A 17336-nucleotide genomic window follows, 5' to 3' on the forward strand; every position below is an offset into this window, starting at 1 on the left:
TAGTGATGCCTTTATGTCTATGGAGAGGGCCCTGCTTAGTGAATACAAATTATGGTGGGACAAACGCTCATTAGAGAAATATATGTCCCTAGCAATGATTCCTAGGGGCTTACGCTTAAGGAAATATCCTACCTTTTTGATTCCAGATGATAAGTTCATTCTGGAATGGAATGTGATTCTATCAGAATGCTCTCTCCGACTGATGGCACTCATTATACAACATAAAGATAAAAAACTGACTGAAGCAAGAGAACATATAGAAGAAGTACAGAGGGACCTTAATACATTTATGGATCATCCCGATTATCCTAAATTAGATGGAATCTTACAATCCACGGTGGATAAAGCAAAGAAGGAATTAGATACTATTAAATATAAGAAATACACCAGAGATTCAGAGGACTATAAGAGTCACAGAGTATACAACTGGAAATCAAGGAAATTCCCAAGAAGAAAACAGGGAAATAAAAAGATGCTCCAGGGAAAAGGAGACAACAAGCCTCTAAAGCGAGTTTCTTTCTCTGATACTGACCCTGAGTCAAATGAGGACGATGATTTGCAGGACTTTGTCAATTTCATGACCAGCGAACAGTCCTCAGAAGATGACGGTGGAGCATCCAGCCAGATGACAGTGGTCACAACCCATACAGCCCCTCCAATTCCCCAGTTGACCCATGCAAATATTCCACTTCCTGATACTACACCTTCCACACAAATACATGAGCCAATAGGTGCACTAGCTCATACCAATCACTCAGATCCTCCAAAGCCACCTAGGGGTAACAAATATAAAAAGGCACAAGTTACCCCTAAGGTGGATCCTAAAGTAGGCCAGCAGGTTTTTCAAGTGGCACTAGGCCAAGAAGAAGGAGGAGGAAGAGGAATACTCAGACAGGGCCAACAGAGGGAACAATACAAATTAAGGAGAGGCAGACAAGGCAACAGATACAGGGATCAAATGTGATCAATTTATCTAGTGTCCCACTAACCAAACCAGAGGAAGAAGTGCTCAGCTTAGGCCTTAATTTTGTACCATCCACTAAATTCAATGTCTTCAATACACTGCTAGATTTGAACAGGTTCATCCGCAGTCTCACACTAAATAAGTTTTATAGAATCAACCCCACTGAAGATATAGGTACCATAGCTCCAGACACTACTCCGCAACATGATTATTTCAACATAACAGAGGCTAGTGACTTCTTAAGCCTCTATACATTGGAGAGGGAAGGCTTGAGTGAGGAAGCGACTATTGATTTTCATAAAGGCTTCAAGCCCAAGTCAGTCTTTTACCCTACTCAATGTAGGGGTACTGCTCTAGAGTCGTTTCAACGACGTATGGAGGAAGATCTAGTTAGACTAGATCGGGAACAAAAGGTAACAAAAAGCAACCTGACAAGGGGACAGAGACTGGCTTTGAATAAACTACGGAACAGAGAAGACATCATAGTGAAGCAGTCCGACAAAGGGGGCTCTGTCGTTGTGTTGGACGGTAAATATTACACCCCACACGGCTTTTTGGAGCGCTACTATTAGACCTGCTAGATGATGGCAGGCATCAAGGCTTAATTGATGATGATACCTTTGATTTCCTGAATACTAAACATCCTGTGGTACCGATATTCCATCACCTCCCCAAGGTACATAAGTCCTTGGAGGAGGTGAAAGGACGGCCCATAGTTTCAGGAATAGGGTCACTTCTTGAGAATTTGGGCAATTGGCTCGAATCACTATTGCAACCACTGGTGTATAAACTACCGTCTTTTCTAAGGGACACTAAACACCTATTAAATATATTGAGCACTTGCGAATGGGATGACCACATGTCATGGCTGGCCATTGATGTGGTGGGGCTGTATTCGGCCATCCCACATGAACAAGGCCTATTAGCCACCCGATATATGCTTGACACATTCAGTGATTACTCGGCTAACCTGAAAAGCTATATTCTTCAAGTATTGAAATTTTCACTGACACACAATTATTTCGAATTCTTGGGTGATCATTACCTACAAAAGAGAGGCACGGCCATGGGGGACAAATTTGCCCCAGCCTATGCAAACATCTTCATGGGCTGCTGGGAGCACCAATACATCTACAGCGATCAAAATCCATTTTTTGGATCTATTATCGGATATAAAAGGTATATCGATGATCTCCTATTTGTGTGGTCTGGTACAGAATCAGACAGTGAAATGTTCGTTAACTATCTCAATAACAATGAAGTTGGATTACAATTCACCTTCACTTTTGAGAAGAATGAGCTTCCATTCTTGGATCTAGTTCTAACTGGACTTCCAGGGGAAAACAGAGTAAGCACCTCATTATATGTCAAACCAATTTCGTCTAACACCTACTTGCATGCCAGAAGCAATCATCCTCCGCATACCAGCTATGGAATAGCCAAAGGGCAATTTTTGCGAATTTGGCGCAACTGCTCAGAGGATGATAGCTTTCTGGCAGAAAGTGAAATACTCACCAAGAGGTTGTTGGAGTGTGGATATGACACCAATGTGGTGCACAAAGCACTAGATGATGTCAAACATCTGAATAGGAATTCTCTCCTTGAGATTAGAACAGTAACAAAGGAAGCTAGACAGAAGCCTACCTTTGTGACTACCTATAGTCCCCAATACTACTCTATCTGCAAAATATTGCGCAAAAATTTGCAAATTTTGTTGGGAGATGATTTTCTTAAAGAGGATATCAAGAATGGTTGCTTTTGCGTAGCAAGACGAAATACAACCATCGGTAATCAAATTTCGCCATCAATGCTCAAGAAATCGAGACCACAAAGCAGTTGGTTGTCACAGAAGGGGCATTATAAATGTGGTAACAGTACCTGCAAGGCTTGCGGGTATGTCACCACTGGCAAATTTTTCCAATCCCTGGCCACACAAAAAGTGTACTCATTATCACAATGTACAAATTGTAGATCGACTTTTGTGATCTATATGATTACATGCAGCCTATGCCAGAAGCAATACATAGGGTGCACTTCCCGTGAAGCCAGGGAGAGGATCCGTGCTCACCTAAATGACATCGAAAGGGGCATAACACCTACTGGAGCCTCCAAACACTTTGTGGATGAGCATAACAAAGATACAAGCACATTCACCTGGACTGTAATTGATCAGATAAAAAGGAAGCCTAGAGGTGGAGATAGATCGAAGGACCTCCTTGCCAAAGAGGTGTTCTGGATCTTCACCCTAGGCAGTCGGCAACCATCCGGTCTAAACATTGAGACGGATCTGATCAATCACTGGTAACGGATTGCTCCTTACCTGTCTTCTAATATAATATAACCTCCAAATAAGTAATTGAGTAAAGTCACTGTATTAAAGTATTACAATATACAAATGTAAATACACGTATTTTCTTTTGCATATATTCAGTTGAGTTAGCTTGTTTCAATTTAGTTTATTTAAATCAGGAACCAGAGTTGATCAATTGGAGGGCATCACTACATTATGACATTATAAAATTTGGATTTGCAAAAGATAAGCCAGTATAGCTAAAAGGATAGAATCCAATAATACAATTGTTGTTGTGATTGGTTACATGCCCTCCCGTTTACCAACTAAGAACCACTCTAAGGTTACTGAAATATGTACCCAGTACTTAGCACATTACCCACTGTTCACCAACTTAGAATTAGTGAGAGTTGAACAAGACACAGTTGCTATCATCTACAATTAGCAGCAAAAATGTATGATTACTAACAAGATTTTGTCAATATATATCATACAATGTGATTAGATTAGTAGTTATTATTAAATATAAGAATATAGAAATTCAATTATTAGATTAGTTTACACATCTTTTTCTTTCACTTATTTATTTATCTATTAATCTATTAGTTTATGGTGAATAGGGTATCAGCATGGCTAAATACATACAAAAAAGCAAATAAGTCAGAGAATTACTATTTTGTAGCATAAGGCATTTAACTTTACACAGGTAGTTCTCCAGAGCAGGTACACGCCCACCAGTAACATAGGCAGGTCAGGTTATCCAATAGTAAGTTAGCATAGTCTATATCAGTCAGAATAGGGCATTAGGGCAGTATCCTGTCTATGATTAAGGCTCCCAAGGAGCTGAAACGCGTCAGTCGCCCACCCCAGCCCCTTTTCTGCTGTTAATCATAGCCATTTGCCTAGCAAACAATAATCTTAGAAGCTTTTATACTGTATTGTTAATAAATATTCACCTTGCTTTGAGCTCCCTGTCTGGACCTTTCTTCGTTTCACTATATATATATATATATATATATATATATATATATATATATATATATATACAGCAGGTATTGGCAGGTGCACTCTCACTAACACTTTAGTTCCAAATGCCAGGGTGCTAGAATATGGTGTCGAATATGGAAATCAGGAGGCAGCACTCACTGGTCTTGACAATACTGGATTTATTCAGTGACGTTTCGGGGAATACACCTGATGAAGGGGTGTATTCCCCGAAACGTCACTGAATAAATCCAGTATTGTCAAGACCAGTGAGTGCTGTCTCCTGATTTCCATATATATATATATATATATATATATATATATATATATATATATATATACACACAGGTAGCCCTCAGTTTACGCCGGGGTTAGGTTCCAGAAGGAATGGTTGTAAATTGAAACCGTTGTAAATTGAAACCCAGTTTATAATGTAAGTCAATGGGAAGTGAGGGAGATAGGTTCCAGGCCCCTTTAAAAATTGTCATAAGTAACACTTAATACATTATTTTTAAAGCTTTGAAATGAAGACTTTAAATGCTAAACATCATTATAAACCTAATAAAATAATCACACAACACAAAATATATAATTAAACTAAGTTAAATGAACAAAAACATTTGCTAAACAGCATTATAAACCTAATAAAATAATCACACAACACAGACTTCACTTGCATTTTTCTGCAAACAGTTCTTTCTATGCATTTCAATACGGACTGATTTATAGACAGGAAGTTCTTGTTCCTTTGAAATCTGCTCAATAGCGCAGGTCTTGTTAAACTGATTAATTTCAGCTTGCTTGGCTTTGCTGCAACACAAGCGGACAGCTCCACCTACTGGCTATTTTAATAAATACACTGCTTCTCAATGCTTTTCAATAGCAGTCACATGACTGGAAAAAAAGGTTGTTATTCTGAAACGGTGTATATTGAACCGTTGTAAAACAAGGGCCACCTGTATATATATATATATATATATATATATATATATATATATATATATATATATATATATATATATATATATATATATATATATATATAAAAAAAGCAAAAAGAAGCACTCACTGAATCTTCATCAAAAAGTGACAAAACTTTTAATGCAGTTTGTGACGTTTCGGGACAGCAACAGTCCCTTCCTCTGACAAATTAACACTGAACAAAAGCAGCCTTTAAATAGGCTCCCAAACACACTCCCCACAAGATCAGCCAATCCCGGCTGAATAATTGAACACACCCATATAGTGACCAATGAAAGAAAGTGATACATATTGTGCAAGTGAATGTTATAAAATAATCGATCAAAACAATACTTAAAAACCAATCCTCTTTGGACCCCATAGCTGGTGGTCATGCCCCCTACATGCAAAAAACATCCTATGCAGTTATCAACCAACTAAGTTACTGATATAGCTCATAAAATCGTCCAAAATGTATAACCAATCAAACGTTGAGTTACAATGGGCTCTAATACGTCATTCACTCTGTTACTGATCCGCTCCTTGTTGCTAGGGACGCAATCAACAGCACATCTACAGCTACCAGAAAATAAAATAAAACAAAGACACAAAACCCAATACAAAAGTAGCGCATAGCTCACTAAGTGTACCAAACATGTAACCCCCGGATCTCCTCACCAGAGAACAAAAGGCAAACATCCAACATAGCGTGTGTGCCGCGGCTAAACTCTGCTTAGTATTTTGGCTTGAATATATATGTATATATTCCCAGCAACTAAAAGACCAAAACATCTACATTCATCGCTACATGGGCACTCAACAGTCGCATATATGTAACAGATCGCCATATGAAAAGCTATAAAAGTTGTAAACAAAGACCTATCCAATGGATACACCATTGGATAATACTAACCAACTTACTTTTGTGACCACATATTCCCCCGAAGTAGTACCATTAACTAGGATGGTTAAAGAAGAATGGAAATTAATAGAAGCTGACAACACTTTACCATTTAAAGATTGGATACCACCAAGAATAGGTTTTAGACGGGGTAAAAACCTTAGAGATCTTTTGGTAAAGGCCGATATTAATCCGGAGGGTGGTTCACAAACATGGCTAAAAACAAAGAAAAAGGGATGTTACCGATGCATCAGTTGTGTGACCTGTAGTGGGATGCTTACAGGCCCCAACTTCCAGAAAGCAATAAAATCTATGACATCAGGTATTTCCTCACTTGCACCACTAAATTTGTGGTGTACTTATTGAATTGCCCGTGTGGCAAGTTCTATGTTGGTAAGACGACAGATGATGCCAAAACCAGGATGGCCAATCATAGATCCAGTATCAGACTGGCAATACGTAATGGAAAGGCGGACCAACCGGTGGCGAGACATTTTCTAGAGGCGGGACATTCAGTCAATGATTTGAGATTTAGACTTATTGACCACGTGCCAGTCCCTAGAACAGGAGGAGACAGAGGCAACATCTTACTATGCAAGGAATCAAGATGGATTTATGAATTGGGGACTGTATATCCCAGAGGACTAAATACCCACACTGGATGGCAATGTTTTCTGTGATTTTTGATTTTTTATGATTTTTTATTTTTTATTTTTATGATTCCCCAGGATCTCCTAGGAGAATCTATGCTTCTGTGAGAGTCCATGATAATCCATGTCTACAATGAGATAATCAATACCTATGAGAGTCCATGAATCCATCATACGTGACCTCCTTTTTTACTCATGTTTTATTAATTTCTATCAATTTTTTTTCAATTTTTGTTTACAATTTTTGAATTTTTTTAATTTTTTCAATTTTTTTCAGATTTTTACCAATTTTTTCTATTCTTTTTCATTTTTTCACTATTTTTTTATTTTTTTATTTTTGATTTTTGAGCTTTTTGATCCTTTAAATCCATTCAGAAGTAAATATTTTGACAGTAAATATTTTGACACTATACATACATCAACTAGTATATCCCTGGGGTAATGAAAAGAATATTATGATATAATTATCCTGTCCAAATATCTCTTTAACTTGTTGTTTTTTTAAATATTTCCTGGGATCATAGCTCCTTGGATACTATTTTTTCAATATATTTTTTCAATATAAAGTATCTGTTCTTTTGTCAGTTCTCCATGCGCCAATATTTGTTTTTAATTGTATCGCTTTTTGGTGTGTATCACTCCAAGGAGTGCTTACACTATTCCTGTTGGATCCTCTTGCTGCCTGGTCATACCCTACATGATGCAGTTATCTATTTACGGTGCTGTTTGGTTTTAAGTCCTTAAAATGATACACATTTCTGGGTCTTTTAAGAACATAGTATACAGATCGCTTTTACTTTAGGAGAGTGATTTTTCTTTATTAGATATATGTGTAGGTGCTGTATATTAGTATTCGCAATTTGGCACATTGCTTGGTGGTTTTGGAGATTAGAGCATAGTGATCATCCTCCTTTCTATCTGACATAGTTAATCACTTGCTATCTTTATTATTCACATTAGATAGATGATCACTAAGCAACATGGTTCATTAAGTTTTGGCAGTAAACACTACTTTGTCCGGGTTTAGGGCAGAGACACGCTGTGGTATACACGTTTTATTTTATTTTATTTATTTTTATTTTTTATTTTTTCATTTTCATTTATTTAGTCACACATCCATTTGGGTATGACACTCAGTTATTGACTAATTCGGTCTTATTTAGATTCTGGTAACCTACCCACATATAGTGATCTGATTACATATACAATACGAATGTAGATTCACATAACGATTTGAGCAATGGGCCTATTTATTTACGTAATATAATTTAGTTACACGCCCACTTGGGCATGACACTCAGCTATTGGCCAATCCGGTCTTATTTACATCTTGTAACCTCTCCACATATGGCGATCTGATAATACCTACAACATCAAAGAAGATACACATAATGATTTGAACAATAGGCATATTTATTTACGCAATAGAATTTAGTCACATGCCCATTTGGGCATGATACTCTGTCTGATTTATATTCTGGTAACCTATCCATATATGACGATCTGACAACAATACGAATGTAGATCTACACAATGATTTGAGCAATAGGCTTATTTATATAACTTGACACATGGTTATTCTCGCTTTTGGTAGTGAAGATTAGGATGCCAGCATATTAGACAGAAATATGCTGAGACATATACGCCTCTATACACACGCCCATTGTGACATGACATGGCACTTAGCCATTGGATAGGTCTTTGTTTACAACTTTTATAGCTTTTCATATGGCGATCTGTTACATATATGCGACTGTTGAGTGCCCATGTAGCGATGAATGTAGATGTTTTGGTCTTTTAGTTGCTGGGAATATATACATATATATTCAAGCCAAAATACTAAGCAGAGTTTAGCCGCGGCACACACGCTATGTTGGATGTTTGCCTTTTGTTCTCTGGTGAGGAGATCCGGGGGTTACATGTTTGGTACACTTAGTGAGCTATGCGCTACTTTTGTATTGGGTTTTGTGTCTTTGTTTTATTTTATTTTCTGGTAGCTGTAGATGCGCTGTTGATTGCGTCCCTAGCAACAAGGAGCGGATCAGTAACAGAGCGAATGACGTATTAGAGCCCATTGTAACTCAACGTTTGATTGGTTATACATTTTGGACGATTTTATGAGCTATATCAGTAACTTAGTTGGTTGATAACTGCATAGGATGTTTTTTGCATGTAGGGGGCATGACCACCAGCGATGGGGTCCAAAGAGGATTGGTTTTTAAGTATTGTTTTGATCGATTATTTTATAACATTCACTTGCACAATATGTATCACTTTCTTTCATTGGTCACTATATGGGTGTGTTCAATTATTCAGCCGGGATTGGCTGATCTTGTGGGGAGTGTGTTTGGGAGCCTATTTAAAGGCTGCTTTTGTTCAGTGTTAATTTGTCAGAGGAAGGGACTGTTGCTGTCCCGAAACGTCACAAACTGCATTAAAAGTTTTGTCACTTTTTGATGAAGATTCAGTGAGTGCTTCTTTTTGCTTTTTTTTATAATTCTCCGTACAGCACCCTGACAGTTGTAGAACGTTGGTGAGAGTGCACATACACCAATCTCTGCCTATATATATATATATATATATATATATATATATATATACACACACATACATATACACATGCATATATATATATATATTTATAAAATTATACTTTATTAATGAAGCGCCAACAAATCCTGCTGCGCTGTCCATGGGTACAAAAGATAAAAGTACAAGGATGATACAATATTTTTAAGAGACAGAACCAAATGTATCAAACAAATAAAGGAGGAATTGAGGGCCTATTCCCATGTTAACACACACACACATATATATATATATATATATATATATATATATGTGGTGAAAGACAGAAAACTAAAAGGGGTAAACCTCTTAGTTAACCCAACAGCGCTCCTATAGGTTTAAGACACTTGTATTATAATTATAAATACCCCTATATACGTAAAAAACACCTATTGTTTCATATAAGCTGCCAATCTCCTAATAGTCGGAGGATTTTCCAATACCTCCCAAAGAGATAGGGTTACAAAAGGATTATAGAGATGGCGCTATTAGAATTAGGTGATGAAGTGAGAGGTAATGAGTCTCAGTATATAACAGATAATCTAATGATGTCAGCACTTAAATGTTAGAGCAAAGAAAAAATGCTGCAAAAAATATCAATAGGGACCTTTAAACAAATGAATTATAAATTTAAAAGGTAGAATATATTGTAGGAACCTGTGTAAGGTCTATAAAGGTACAGTCACTTATAATTTTCACAATGAAATAGATGTTTTTCTTCTTATAATCCGGTAAGATCCCCCTAAGGGTATGCACTTACTTCAAAGACCCTCAATCAAATGAGGTAAGGATGATTCAGAAATGCTGTGCAAAGGTATTGCCTCTTGAATATGCAGTCTCTGGCAGAAGGAACTTTCTTTCTGGATAGGAGCTTGTGCCTGTCTTGGTGTCCTGGTAGAAGTGAACTTCCAATAGGTTTCCCCAAATCATGCAAAAAAGTCTTAATCTGTCCTGGTTGCAACCGCTGATTATCTTCACTGTGAGGGATTCACAGACTGTTTGTTCCTGGTGCTTCTGATAAGTCACCTGACCTTCTCTTTGATTCAGAGGTCAGGGGTGATGATCCGTTCTGGTGATGTAGTTATCCTTTTTTTTGTTTTCCTTTCTTCTTATAGCCCAAATATTGTTTTCATCTGGGTTCCCTCAGACTTCTTAAGGTTTGAAGAAATCTTTGGTCAGTGTTTAGCAGTAACACCGTATTCCCTGAAGTTACCAAAGGTAGATTTTAACTTGCAGGGTCAGGAGAAAAGTTTAAAGTTGCAGGGTCAAACAGCTTTGTGACAGTAGTAAATGAAGTTTAGTAGAGTGTAGCAGGTCCCATTCAACGCGTTTCACCCTTCTGGGCTTTATCAAGAACTTGATAAAGCCCAGAAGGGTGAAACGCGTTGAATGGGACCTGCTACACTCTACTAAACTTCATTTACTACTGTCACAAAGCTGTTTGACCCTGCAACTTTAAACTTTTCTCCTGACCCTGCAAGTTAAAATCTACCTTTGGTAACTTCAGGGAATACGGTGTTACTGCTAAACACTGACCAAAGATTTCTTCAAACCTTAAGAAGTCTGAGGGAACCCAGATGAAAACAATATTTGGGCTATAAGAAGAAAGGAAAACAAAAAAAAGGATAACTACATCACCAGAACGGATCATCACCCCTGACCTCTGAATCAAAGAGAAGGTCAGGTGACTTATCAGAAGCACCAGGAACAAACAGTCTGTGAATCCCTCACAGTGAAGATAATCAGCGGTTGCAACCAGGACAGATTAAGACTTTTTTGCATGATTTGGGGAAACCTATTGGAAGTTCACTTCTACCAGGACACCAAGACAGGCACAAGCTCCTATCCAGAAAGAAAGTTCCTTCTGCCAGAGACTGCATATTCAAGAGGCAATACCTTTGCACAGCATTTCTGAATCATCCTTACCTCATTTGATTGAGGGTCTTTGAAGTAAGTGCATATCCTTAGGGGGATCTTACCGGATTATAAGAAGAAAAACATCTATTTCATTGTGAAAATTATAAGTGACTGTACCTTTATAGACCTTACACAGGTTCCTACAATATATTCTACCTTTTAAATTTATAATTTCATTTGTTTAAAGGTCCCTATTGATATTTTTTGCAGCATTTTTTCTTTGCTCTAACATTTAAGTGCTGACATCATTAGATTATCTGTTATATACTGAGACTCATTACCTCTCACTTCATCACCTAATTCTAATAGCGCCATCTCTATAATCCTTTTGTAACCCCATATATATATATATATATATATATTGTAAAGAGCATTTTGCAGCACAGTGGATTCTAAAAAAATAAAAACCTGCTTTAGCATTTTTTAATGCTTAATTTAATGCGCTTTCAATGCTCTCCCCTCAGTGCCAATCACATATATGCTGGTATAGGCTACACTGATATGTAAGTTCTCTCTGTCTATATGCTTGATTGGCCCATCAGTGGAAGTGAGGCATGTGCTTAAAGTGATAATCTCAGAGTTAAAGGGACACAAAACATTAAAGGGATACTAAACCCAATTTTTTTCTTTCATGATTTAGATAAAGCATGTTATTTTAAGCAACTTTCGAATTTACTCCTATTATCAATTTTTCTTCGTTCTCTTGCTATCTTTATTTGGAAAAAAAAACCATAATTTATGCTTACCTGATAAATTCCTTTCTTCTGTAGTGTGATCAGTCCACGGGTCATCATTACTTGTGGGATATTAACTGCTCCCCTACAGGAAGTGCAAGAGGATTCACCCAGCAGAGTTGCTATATAGCTCCTCCCCTCTACGTCACCTCCAGTCATTCGACCAAGGACCAACGAGAAAGGAGAAGCCAAGGGTGTAGTGGTGACTGGAGTATAATTTAAAAAATATTTACCTGCCTTAAAAAACAGGGCGGGCCGTGGACTGATCACACTACAGAAGAAAGGAATTTATCAGGTAAGCATAAATTATGTTTTCTTCTGTTAAGTGTGATCAGTCCACGGGTCATCATTACTTGTGGGATACCAATACCAAAGCAAAAGTACACGGATGACGGGAGGGATAGGCAGGCTCTTTATACAGAAGGAACCACTGCCTGAAGAACCTTTCTCCCAAAAATAGCCTCCGAGGAAGCAAAAGTGTCAAATTTGTAAAATTTGGAAAAAGTATGAAGCGAAGACCAAGTTGCAGCCTTGCAAATCTGTTCAACAGAGGCCTCATTCTTAAAGGCCCAAGTGGAAGCCACAGCTCTAGTGGAATGAGCTGTAATTCTTTCAGGAGGCTGCTGTCCAGCAGTCTCATAAGCTAAACGAATTATGCTACGAAGCCAAAAAGAGAGAGAGGTAGCAGAAGCTTTTTGACCTCTCCTCTGACCAGAGTAAACGACAAACAGGGAAGACGTTTGTCGAAAATCTTTAGTTGCCTGTAAATAAAATTTAAGGGCACGAACTACATCCAGATTGTGCAAAAGACGTTCCTTCCTCGAAGAAGGATTTGGGCACAAGGATGGAACAACAATCTCCTGATTGATATTCCTGTTAGTGACTACCTTAGGTAAGAACCCAGGCTTAGTACGCAGAACTACCTTATCCGAGTGAAAAATCAAATAAGGAGAATCACAATGTAAGGCTGATAACTCAGAGACTCTTCGAGCCGAGGAAATAGCCATTAAAAATAGAACTTTCCAAGATAACAACTTTATATCAATGGAATGAAGGGGTTCAAACGGAACACCCTGTAAAACGTTAAGAACAAGGTTTAAACTCCATGGTGGAGCCACAGCTTTAAACACAGGTTTAATCCTGGCCAAAGCCTGACAAAAAGCCTGAACGTCTGGAACTTCTGACAGACGCTTGTGTAACAGAATGGACAGAGCTGAGATCTGTCCCTTTAAGGAACTAGCGGATAACCCCTTTTCTAAACCTTCTTGTAGAAAAGACAATATCCTAGGAATCCTAACCTTACTCCAAGAGTAACCTTTGGATTCGCACCAATATAGGTATTTACGCCATATTTTATGGTAAATCTTTCTGGTAACAGGCTTCCTAGCCTGTATTAAGGTATCAATAACTGACTCAGAAAAACCACGCCTTGATAAGATCAAGCGTTCAATTTCCAAGCAGTCAGCTTCAGAGAAGTTAGATTTTGATGTTTGAAAGGACCCTGAATCAGAAGGTCCTGTTTCAGAGGTAACGACCAAGGTGGACAGAATGACATGTCCACCAGATCTGTATACCAAGTCCTGCGTGGCCATGCAGGCGCTATTAGAATCACTGATGCTTTCTCCTGTTTGATTCTGGCAATCAATCGAGGAAGCATCGGGAAAGGTGGAAACACATGAGCCATCCTGAAGGTCCATGGTGGTGTCAAGGCATCTATCAGGACCGCTCCCGGATCCCTGGATCTGGACCCGTAGCGCGGAAGCTTGGCGTTCTGTCGAGACGCCATGAGATCTATCTCTGGTTTGCCCCAACGTCGAAGTATTTGGGCAAAGACCTCTGGATGAAGTTCCCACTCCCCCGGATGAAAAGTCTGACGACTTAAGAAATCCGCCTCCCAGTTCTCCACTCCCGGGATGTGGATTGCAGACAGGTGGCAAGAGTGAGACTCTGCCCAGCGAATTATCTTCGATACTTCCATCATTGCTAGGGAGCTTCTTGTCCCTCCCTGATGGTTGATATAAGCTACAGTCGTGATGTTGTCCGACTGGAACCTGATGAACCCCCGAGTTGCTAACTGGGGCCAAGCCAGAAGAGCATTGAGGACTGCTCTCAATTCCAGAATGTTTATTGGAAGAAGACTCTCCTCCTGATTCCATAGTCCCTGAGCCTTCAGAGAATTCCAGACAGCGCCCCAACCTAGTAGGCTGGCGTCTGTTGTTACAATTGACCAGTCTGGCCTGCTGAATGGCATTCCCCTGGACAGATGTGGCCGATAAAGCCACCATAGAAGAGAATTTCTGGTCTCTTGAATGGAATGAAGGACACGGCATGCACTTTGAAGTTTTGTTAACCTGTCCTCTGTCAGGTAAATCTTCATTTCTACAGAATCTATCAGAGTCCCCAGGAAGGGAACTCTTGTGAGTGGAAAGAGAGAACTTTTCTCTTCGTTCACTTTCCATCCATGCGACCTTAGAAATGCCAGTACTATCTCTGTATGAGATTTGGCAGTTTGAAAGCTTGTATCAGTATGTCGTCTAAGTACGGAGCTACTGAAATTCCTCGCGGTCTTAGTACCGCCAGAAGAGTGCCCAGAACCTTTGTGAAGATTCTTGGAGCCGTAGCCAGTCCGAATGGAAGAGCTACAAACTGGTAATGCCTGTCTAAAAAGGCAAACCTTAGATACCGGTAATGACTTCTGTGAATCGGTATGTGAAGGTAAGCATCCTTTAAATCCACTGTGGTCAAGTACTGACCCTCTTGGATCATGGGCAAAATTGTTCGAATAGTTTCCATCTTGAACGATGGAACTCTTAGGAATTTGTTTAGGATCTTTAAATCCAAGATTGGCCTGAAGGTTCCCTCTTTTTTGGGAACTACAAACAGATTTGAGTAAAACCCTTGTCCTTGTTCCAACCGCGGAACTGGATGGATCACTCCCATTAATAAAAGATCTTGTACGCAGCGTAGAAACGCTTCCTTCTTTGTTAGGTTTGTTGACAACCTTGACAGATGAAATCTCCCTCTTGGGGGAGAGGATTTGAAGTCCAGAAGGTATCCCTGAGATATGATCTCTAACGCCCAGGGATCCTGAACATCTCTTGCCCAAGCCTGGGCGAAGAGGGAAAGTCTGCCCCCCACTAGATCCGGTCCCGGATCGGGGGCCCTCAATTCATGCTGTCTTAGGGGCAGCAGCAGGTTTTCTGGCCTGTTTGCCCCTGTTCCAGGACTGGTTAGGTTTCCAGCCTTGTCTGTAGCGAGCAACAGCTCCTTCCTGTTTTGGTGCAGAGGAAGTTGATGCTGCTCCTGCTTTGAAATTACGAAAGGAACGAAAATTGGACTGTCTAGCCTTGGCTTTGGCCTTGTCCTGAGGCAGGGCATGACCTTTACCTCCTGTAATGTCATCAATAATCTCTTTCAAGCCGGGCCCGAATAAGGTCTGCCCTTTGAAAGGAATATTAAGCAATTTAGATTTAGACGTAACATCAGCTGACCAGGATTTTAGCCACAGAGCTCTGCGTGCCTGAATGGCGAATCCTGAATTTTTAGCCGCAAGTTTAGTTAAATGTACTACGGCATCTGAAATAAATGAATTAGCTAACTTAAGGAATTTAAGTTTGTGTGTGATGTCATCTAGTGTGGATGATTGAAGTGTCTCTTCCAGAGACTCAAACCAAAATGCTGCTGCAGCCGTGACAGGCGCAATACATGCAAGAGGTTGCAATATAAACCCTTGTTGAACAAACATTTTCTTAAGGTAACCCTCTAATTTTTTATCCATTGGATCTGAAAAAGCACAGCTATCCTCCACTGGGATAGTGGTACGCTTAGCTAAAGTAGAAACTGCTCCCTCCACCTTAGGGACCATTTGCCATAAGTCCCGTGTGGCGGCGTCTATTGGAAACATTTTTCTGAATATAGGAGGGGGTGAGAAAGGCACACCGGGTCTATCCCACTCCTTAGTAACAATGTCAGTAAGTCTCTTAGGTATAGGAAAAACGTCAGTACTCGTCGGTACCGCAAAATATTTATCCAACCTACACATTTTTTCTGGGATTGCAACTGTGTTACAATCATTCAGAGCCGCTAATACCTCCCCTAGTAACACACGGAGGTTCTCAAGCTTAAATTTAAAATTTGAAATGTCTGAGTCCAGTTTATTTGGATCAGAACCGTCACCCACAGAATGAAGCTCTCCGTCTTCATGTTCTGCAAACTGTGACACAGTATCAGACATGGCCCTTGCATTATCAGCGCACTCTGTTCTCATCCCAGAGTGATCACGTTTACCTCTTAGTTCTGGTAGTTTAGCCAAAACTTCAGTCATAACAGTAGCCATATCTTGTAATGTGATTTGTAATGGCCGCCCAGATGCACTCGGCGCTACAATATCACGCACCTCCTGAGCGGGAGATGCAGGTACTGACACGTGAGGCGAGTTAGTCGGCATAACTCTCCCCTCGTTGTTTGGTGAAATATGTTCAATTTGTACAGATTGACTATTTTTTAAAGTAGCATCAATACATTTAGTACATAAATTTCTATTGGGCTCCACTTTGGCATTAACACATATAGCACAGATATCTTCCTCTGAATCAGACATGTTTAACACACTAGCAAATAAACAGCAACTTGGAAATACTTTTCAAAGTAATTTACAAATAATATGAAAACGAACTGTGCCTTTAAGAAGCACAGAAAAATATTATAACAGATAAAATAATTAAGTTATAGCATCAATCTTTGTCAGAATATACAGTTTTAGCAAAGGATTGTTCCCCTCAGCAAATGATAACTAACCCAGGCAGCAGAAAAAAAATACACAAATAAACGTTTTTTATATCACAGTCAATACAATCAGCACAGCTCTGCTGTATGATTACTTCCCTCAAAAAAGACTCTTGAGATCCCTGAACTCTGTAGAGATGAACCGGATCATGCAGGAAGAAAATGAACCTCTGACTGAGTTTTTCTGATGCATAGTGAAAGCACCAAAATGGCCCCTCCCCCACACACATAACAGTGAGAGGGATCAGTGAACTGCTCTAATTTAAATCAAAACTATTGCCAAGTGGAAAAAAAGTGCCCAAAACATTTTTTCACCCAGTACCTCAGAGAAAAAAACGTTTTTACATGCCAGCAAAAAAACATTTTACCTCAATAATTAATTGTCATTTAAAACCTATTGCAAGTCCCTGCAAAATAGGTTAAGTCTATGTATACAGTTTAAAAGCCAGAGAAGTACCATTTCCCAGAAAACTGAAGTGTAAAATATACATACATGACAGCCTGATATCAGCTACATCTACTGCATTCAAGGCTGAGTTTACATTATAACGGTATGGCAGGATTTTCTCATCAATTCCATGTC

The 17336-nt window shown here is 39.2% G+C and overlaps 1 protein-coding gene across 3 annotated transcripts in view; it reads right to left on the reverse strand.

Annotated features, from left to right (window-relative positions):
- KCNQ1 (potassium voltage-gated channel subfamily Q member 1) overlaps positions 1-17336 on the reverse strand; it is a 507180-nt gene that overhangs the window by 75420 nt on the left and 414424 nt on the right. The gene's annotated exons all lie outside the window — the stretch shown is intronic.

This window comes from Bombina bombina, chromosome 7, assembly GCF_027579735.1.
Source record: "Bombina bombina isolate aBomBom1 chromosome 7, aBomBom1.pri, whole genome shotgun sequence".
Taxonomy (NCBI): domain Eukaryota; kingdom Metazoa; phylum Chordata; class Amphibia; order Anura; family Bombinatoridae; genus Bombina; species Bombina bombina.